This window comes from Arachis ipaensis, chromosome B5 (genome assembly GCF_059453495.1).
Source record: "Arachis ipaensis isolate K30076 ecotype BB chromosome B5, ASM5945349v1, whole genome shotgun sequence".
NCBI lineage: Eukaryota > Viridiplantae > Streptophyta > Magnoliopsida > Fabales > Fabaceae > Arachis > Arachis ipaensis.
Genome location: NC_142440.1, coordinates 119,430,462 through 119,439,329, shown reverse-complemented (window position 1 = coordinate 119,439,329; position 8,868 = coordinate 119,430,462).

The window sequence follows — 8,868 nt, the reverse complement described above, 5'->3', positions numbered from 1 at the left end:
CCACGGATGACTGTCCTCTTTTCCTATTGCCGGTGCTGGACGTAGCCTTGCCTTTGCCTTTCCTGTCAGACATCCTAAAAAACAGAAATTCCAAGATACAATTTATCAAACTAAAGCAGAGAAACAGAAAGGCAAACAATATGGAAGCATAACAAGCACTAGATAGGCAAAAGAGGAATGAAAGCCAAAGTATGAAGTGAGTCGTAAAGAGATAAAATCTTGGACTGAAAGAAATGTAGGATTCAAAGAAATCAATCGGAAATCACAATCCAAGAATTTATACAGTGAAATCTATAATGCTTCTCTGATAAGAAATAACAATTAACATGCCATGAAAGGGATTAAAAGAGTTAGTTTAAAACGAAGAGAAAAGTTATGCAGTCAATGAAGTCAAGAGTTAGAAAAATGGTTTAAAGTTAGTGGCACGGTAATGTAGTGCCTAGCTAAAAGAAGTTCACAAGGTGTAAGGATAAGCAAGCTCAACATTCAAGCATAGAATGCAGATTATTGATGATAAATCATGTAGTGAAGGAAGCACAAAAAGGAATAGAATCATCAATAATGCAATTCAAATGAGAAGGGAACCAAAAGGAATGTGAACGCTAGCCCATCATCCCCTGAATTGGCCTTGGTTGAAACCAAATAAATCACAATTCAAAAGTACCAAATTCAATTCACAATTTGCAAATTAATAGCCCAACATCAAAAATCGTTTTGAAAATTTCGGCAGCATCCCGATAGTAAATAGGTGTTCCCGAATTAAAACAAGTAGCAAAAACTCAGTTCATATGGAGTCAAGGCAGTTCAGAAAGGAGCAGCAATCAGCATGTCATATGAACTCAGAGCAACAATTTCAATCAGCAGTACAGTTTCAACTCATGTGAAATGACGTCATTAAGCAAAACAGCATCAAACAGCAGTCAAACAGTATACCAGCAACATTAACAGCAAAGCAATTTTTTAAAATCAGACAATTCAAATAGCAAGAACAGAGCACTTATCAGACCTAAATCCACTAACCACATCCTAGCTACCTAACCACCTAAAATCCACTAAGAACATGCATCTCTAACTATCCTAATGCTAACAGAATTCAAATTAACTAACCAACTTAATTGAACAGAAGAATGAAATTGAAATGCAGGGGTGGAAACAGGGAAACTTGGGAGGTGCAGTAATAGAATTGGAAAGGGAAATGGAAAGGGGAGTGCTACCCAGAGACGGCGGCAGCACGGCGGCGCAGGGGTGTCTGCGGCGGTGCGTGGGGTCGGCGGGAAGGTCTGAGAGGATAGAGAAGAAGGAGAAGAAGAGAAGAAGAAAGGAGGGAGAGAGGGGGCAGTCGGCGGCGGTTCGGTGTTGCCGGCGGTGGTAGCGGTGGTGGTGAGTGATAGTGAGGGTTGCAATGGAAGAGAGGGAAAGGGACGTTGGAGGGAAGAGGGAGGTAGGGTTACGTGAGTGAGGAAAGGGCTTTCGCATGAGGGTTAATGAAATTTAAATCCACGCGTACGCATGGGTCATGCCTGGGCGTGGGTGAGGGAAAAAAGCATCGACGCGTACGCGTCATAGACGCGAACGCGTGAAAAGGGATAAATGAAGATGACGCGTACGTGTGAAGCACGCATACGCGTCGTCTTTAGCACGATTCCATCGTCGTTTTGGTGCAACTCTCTGTTCAGAAATAAGGGGGCGAAATTTTGCATGCGACGCGTGCGCGTCGCGCACGCCCATGCGTGGTGTGCTAAAATTGAAATTGATGCGTACGCATCAGGGACGCGTACGCGTGGGCCAATTTATGCTTTTTGCACACCAGCCGCACAATTCCATCACAACTTTCTGTTCGTTGGATGGAAGCGCCGAATTGGGATCGACGCCCACGCGTGGCCTACGCTCACGCGTGGGTTGGCTCTTTTTTTTTATGCAAAATCCAGAATGCAAAATGCAGATGCTGATGCAGACATTATGAATGCACACTAATAAAAATAGAATAAAATAAAACTAAGGATAAAAATGAAAGATCATACCATGGTGGGTTGTCTCCCACCTAGCACTTTTAGTTAAAGTCCTTAAGTTGGACATTTGGTGAGCCCCTTGTTATGGTGGCTTGTGCTTGAACTCATCCAGGAATCCCCACCAATGTTTGCAATTCCAATAGCCTCCAGAGTCTCAAACTAGGCACATAAAACCTTCGAGCAAGTTGAAGCAAGTGACAAGGCTCCAGGAGTGTTGATTGTTAGAATGAATTCTGGGGTCCCAAACCTTGCTTTTGCACCGTCTTTGCATTGATCATCATTGTTCCAACCGGGTGGCAAGCAGCCTGAATTCTCACTGAGATACCCAAACAACTTCCAAGACCCATTCAATCGAGCTCTACACCAATCCTTGTACCTTAATTCGGAGTATGCAACCATATTGAATCTTGCCTGACAACTCCTACCACTAACCATCTTCCTCTTACTCTTAAAGCCACAAAGAGCTCTAAGTTGACCATCCGTCTCAAGTAAACCATATTCAAGTGGAAAAGTAAAGGTTAAGGATAAGGATTTTACCTACTTGAATGTTGTATTGGGTGGTAATGGCTTTGGGAGAGGTCTTTCCAATGGTCTTGCAGGCTCTACTCTCTTGTGCTCTTCCTTGAATTCTTCCATCTCCTTGCAAACCTCTTCAACTTCAACTGTCCCTGATTGAAATCTTCTAAATCTTCTCCATCACTCAAGTCATAAGCTGGAGGTTGAGAAAAGTCTACCTCCACATCATCTTCAGATTCACTTGGAGAAGGCTCTTCAAACCCAAGGGGTTCAATTGCAGATGCAAGTTCATCACTAGGAGGGCTTGATTCATGATCATCATCACCAAGGGAACTTGCTTCTTGATTTGTTCCGTCCAAATATTCATAAGGAACATGCCTTGGTGGTTGTGCACTATCCTCCTCGACATTAATTTCAAACTTCTTGGCGGAATTCTCTAAAACTCTGAATTCCAATGTAGGTTCAGTATCTCCTAGGTCTTCAACCACTTCTTCTTCTTCGATAATTATGGCTTCCTCCAATTGCTCTAATACAAAATCGAACTCCTCCTTGATGTCTTCCCTCACCAGTTCTTCAGCTACTCTTTCATCTTCAAGCCGATCCCTTCTCTCTTGTTCTGTGTCAATAGTATTATTGAGATCATGTTGCTCTTGGATTGATGCATCCACACGTGATATAAGCATTTGGAGAGTAGAGGTGAGACTAGTGAGAGTAGAGGCAAGTGTGGTTTGAAGCTGTATTTGCCTTTGGCGAATAACACGAAGGGTGTTGCTATCCAGTGGAGGTTGGGGTGGATGGGAGGGTACATTACTTTGGAGAAAGGGTTCATAGTAGGAAGGTGGTTCTTCTTGGTAAGGGCATGGAGATGGTGAATATGGAGGTGGTGGTTCGTGAGAGTAATTATTTTGGAGTTGGGGTGGCTCTATGTATGGTTCGTATGGTTTGTATGGTCGGAATGATGGATAAGGGTTAAGGTCATATGGGGGTGAATGGTGGTATGTGGCTTGTGAGTAGGGTGGTTCAAAGTTGTGTTGAGGAGGGGGTTCATAGGTACATTGTGGTAGGTGTTGATTGTCACGAAGAGGTCCACCATAACCATCGTCTTGGTAAGCATCATAGAATGGGTGTTGATAATACCTTGGAGGTGGTTGTTGCCAAAAGGGTTGATCAAATCCTTGTGGCTCCTCCCAGCTTTGATTGTCCCATCCTTGATCCAAGCTCTCATTGTAATCTTCTCTACCTACAACATGATTGTAACCAAACTCATAGCCAAAGGGGTGAGAATTCATAGTAGCAAGAGAAATAAAAACTGATAAAAATTAATGAAACTAAACTCCTAAAACTAGAAACACTAACAAGAAACAAAAAATGGCAAAATTATTCACAATAACCAATAATAAGGCACACAATTGCAATTCCCCGGCAACGGTGCCATTTTAACGAACGAATTTTTTGCTAGTAAAGAATTCACAATAAATTCCCGTTGCTAGTATAGTTTCTAAACCAACAAAGAATCCTTTCATACAAAAATTCAGTTGTCACAAGTAACAAACCCAATAAAAGTAATAACCAAAGTATTCAAACATCGGGTCGTCTCTCAAGGAATTGCAGGGAGGTGTAGTTATTATTGATTATGGAAAAGTATCTTTTTGGGTTTTTTTTTTAAAGGTTGAACAAGGAATGTAGATGATAAGAAAATAAACTAATAACTAGAAAAGCTATTGGCAAGGTATGAGGACTAAACGTCCTATCCTAGTTATCCTTATCAGTTGTGATGAGAATTATCTATTGCTCCCACTTAGTTAACCTCTAACTACGGAGGAAAGTCAAGTGGACGAATCAAATTGATTCCTCAAGTCCTAGTCAACTCCTAAGGAAAGACTAGCTTTAGAGTCCTAAAACCTAGAGAGAGGAGAGAGCGTCTCTCTCTAGAAAACTACATCTAAAACCTAAAATTATGTGAATGAATTCATCCTCCCTGATTCCCCCACTGTGCAACCTCTATTCTGTGTTCTCGGGCTTGGAATTGGGCCAAAAAGGAGCCCAAAAATCGCTCCCAGCGCTTTCTGCAAGTTTCTGCAGGTGGCGCATGTCACGCGTACGCGTCGCTTGTCTTCTGCGCTAGGCACGCATACGCGTCGCCCATGCGTGCGCGTCGCTGCCAGCTTCTCAAAACTTCATTTTTCGCATACCTTCCACTTTTGCATATTTCCTTTCCATCCTCTAAGCCATTCCTGCCCTATAAAGCCTGAAGACACTTAACACACAGATTACGGCATTGAATGGTAATAAAGGATAATTAAAATTAACAGTTTAGGGGCCCAGGAAACATGTTTTCAACTATATCACAGAATTAGGAAGGAATTGTAAAACCATGCAAATTATCTGAATAAGTGAGCAAAGAATTGATAAAAACCACTCAAACTAGCACAGGATAAATCATAAAATAGTGGTTTATCAGTATTCACAGACAGTGTAGAGCTCGTTTGAGTCTGTAAGATAGGTTCGCTACCCAGATTTACAGTCGGCAGTCTAAGCAAGATAAATAAATATTACTCAGTGAATCCCAGAGGAATTAGAAGAGGTTCTAGCAAATGTTAGCAAACAAAGAAAAAGAACTCAATATAGGAAACCGAATCTTACATCTCAGAGAAATCATTTCGTGCCTCTGTGGAGTCAAACCTATCTGGAGCAACGTTTGCTGTTTGAGATCCGTCATTTCTTCTCTTTGATCTCTTTTCTCTTAACATCTCCAACGCATGTCTTCTTCTTTCTGCAGCGCTGTCCTTTTCTTGTTCAGTTCTAAAAATTCAAAAATAAGTATTAATGAACCTAAAACGAAAGCATGAATAACCAAAAATATGATTCGAGAAACTTACTCCTTGTCAGATTCAGTTTTGCTCTCTGAATCTGTGAAAACAAGCTTCCTGATTTGGTTTGTTTTTTGGCCACCCTCCCCGGTTGTTTTCTTTTTACTATGGGTGTTTTTTCAATTTCTTTTTCTCTGCAACACAACAAACACATCGAATTTATACCGGAGACAAATATCAGTAAGAAAACATTTCTAATATGAAAGGAGGCAACTGAAGATACTAACAATCAAGTGAATAAAATTGAGCAACACCACTAAATCGAACGCAATTTATGTGATGAATAAAACGTGATATACATCCAATCATCAAGAACAACATTTTCTGCATGCAAAAGGACAAGTGAAGACACTAACAATCAAGTGAACGATAATTACAAATCCCACTGAACCGAACGCAATTCATGTGCTGAATAAAACGTGATACACATTCAAATAGTAAGAGAAAACATTTCTGCATGCAAAGATTCTCAACTGAACAATTGACAATCAAATGAATCACCCGATACTTACTGGCTTTCAAATTGGCTTGTGCACTCTGAATCCGTCGGCACAGGCTTCCTTTTTTTGCTTTCTTTTGTAGCCACCTTCTGTGGTTGTTTTCTTTTCTTTGTTGCTGTTTTTTCAATTTCTTTTCCTCTTCAATACATAAGAACAAGCGCATAAGAACAATTTTAACCAAATTCGAGTAAAACAAAACCAATATGAACATCAAACTTACTAGTTTTTGGATTCATTTCTGCTTTCTGAATCTGTGGGACTGCTTTCAGTTTCTCTTATTGTTTCTGAATCCGTCTCAACAATCTTTTTGTTTTTTAACCAGCCTCTGTTGTCTTGTTCTCTTGGCTGGCAGTGTTTGTCGGATTCAGATTCGGATTCAAATTCGGAGAAAGTGTCTTCTTCCGAAGAATAATCCTGATCAACAATTTTCTTTTCTTCTTTCTTCCCTTTTCCTTTCTCTTTCCCCTTCAAAAAAGTTTGTTTCTTCTCCACCTTCTTTCTTTTTGTTTTTTCCTCCTTTATTTTCTTTCTATACAGAAGTCCCTAAAACACAAACTTATTTAGTTAGTAGATTATTTTAGAAGCATTTGAAACAAGCAAATACGGTAACAATCAGGTGAATTAAAATGAGCATAAACACTGAACCGAACAACATTCATGTGGTGAATAAAATGTGATAAATATTTAATCATAAAAAAAACATTTCTGCATGCAGTGGGATTCAAATAAACACACTAACAATCAATTGAATTAAAATTAGAAATCCACTGGACAGAAAGAAAATAAGAACACATTTTTGAATAAGTTGATCTACTAAATGAAGCAACTCAATCCAATAAACTTAAAATGCAACTAGGAGAAATTTTAGGGGAAAATTTTTGTTTAATTTACCATTGTGTCCGTTGCTTCTTGATTAATCCGGTCAAGTATCATCTTCTTTTTCCAGTGGGCCATTCACGGTGACGAGGGAGCATCAGGTCCATCCAAGCGAGGGAACATAGTTTCATGGAAATAAATAAGCATCAAAACAAAAACACAGCCGTCAACAGACTGTTTCTTTCCCTTTCTTTTGTTCTCGATTCCCTTCCTCAAGAAGCTGAGCACATGATTTGTCCATTCCCACTGTCGGATGTTGTCCACATGAAAGATAGGTGGCTTATGGATCGGGGAGGCCATGCTTACCGTCGTCGGCAGCAAGAAGCACTTCTGTATGAAGACGACAAAAGTCTTTCGAAATTTTTGCCGGTTCTCCTCCCCTTCAACACTCATATCCAGGACAGACTTTGTCAAAGACCCTAATGTAACACATTTGAGGCTGTCAAATATTGCCTTGTCTGCCTCATTCAGTCTGCCATACTCAACCTTTTCAGCAAAATGATTTCCTACAATATTTTAATAGCAAGAAATCAGCCAAAAAGGCTCAGTTTAATTTTTTGTACCCAACTGAACCGAAATCAAAGGAATCAATAAACCAAAAATAAGTAGAAAGTGGAAAGTGTATTACTGCCGTGGTTTATGCCCAATGCAGCTGCTATCTTGTGAGGTGTTATGTTTATTTTTCCATGGAGAGTTTTCAGGTATCCATGGTATTGATTATAGCAATCAATCAATTCTCTCATGAGGGCGTGAGAGGCGTTCATTTCCGGGACATGTGCCAGGGCACCGAATCTCATTTCTTCAACTATATCTTTCTTTTCCTGACTCAAATTTTTTAACACTGTTGCTATTGCCTTTGTTTGGCATCTGCAATCGTGAGTTTTCTACAAGGTTTCGAAATAGAATGTCACGATATATTTATAATACAAAATAGATTTTATTCGAATGAAAGCGGATAAATGTATTTAATGTGCTTACGTTGTAGCGCGGATTCTTCTTTGTCACCATTGTCTTCTTCATTTTTGGTGTAAGGACAAAAAAATTTGGTCAATACTTCACTCTATACACTGACAAGCACAAGCATGCATATCTTAATCAAGTGAATGAAAATGCCCCAGCCCACTGAACCGAACTCACTTGATGCACTGAATAAAACATGATAAATTATGAAACACCTAGAAAAGCATTTCTGCATGCAAAAGAAGCTACCTGAACACACTAACAACCAAGTAAATCAAAATTATCAACTGCACTGAAAAGTGATAAACATTCAATCATCAAAAAAATCATTCATGCATGCAAAAGGACCAAAATGAACACACTAACAATCAAGAAAAATGAAAATGGCCAACCCCACTAAACCGCACGCTATCCATACACTGAATAAAACATGATAAATTATGAAACACCTAGAAAAGCATTTCTGCATGCAAAAGAAGCTATCGGAACACACTAACAACCAGCTGAATAAAAAATTATCAACTCCACTGAAAAGTGATAAACATTCAATCATCAAGAAAATCATTCATGCATGCAAAAGGACGAAACTGAAGACACTAACAATCAAGTGAATGAAAATAGCCCACCCCACAGAACCGAACGCCATTCATGTGTTGAATAAAACGTAATAGACATTGAATCTGCAACAAAATCATTTTTGCATACAAAATGACCCAACTGAATACACTAATAGTCAAGTGAATGAAAATGACCAACTCTACTTAACTGAATGCCATCCATGTGCTGAATAAAATGTGATAGACATTCAACGATCAATTAAAACATTTCTGCATGTAAAAGGACTCAACTGAACACACTAACAATCAAGTGAATGAAAATGAGTAACTCCACTGAACCGAGCAACATGCATGTACTGAATAAAACGTTATAAACATTCATTCATCAAGAATAGTATTTTTGCATGCAAAAGAAGTCAAGTGAACATACTAACAATCAAGTGAATCAAAAATAGCAACTCCACTGAACTGAATGAAAATAAGAACACATTTCATTTCAAGCCCAGTTACGCAATAAAAATGGAATCAGAATACGTCGATCTACTAAACGAAGCAACTCTATCCAGTAAACATAAAATGC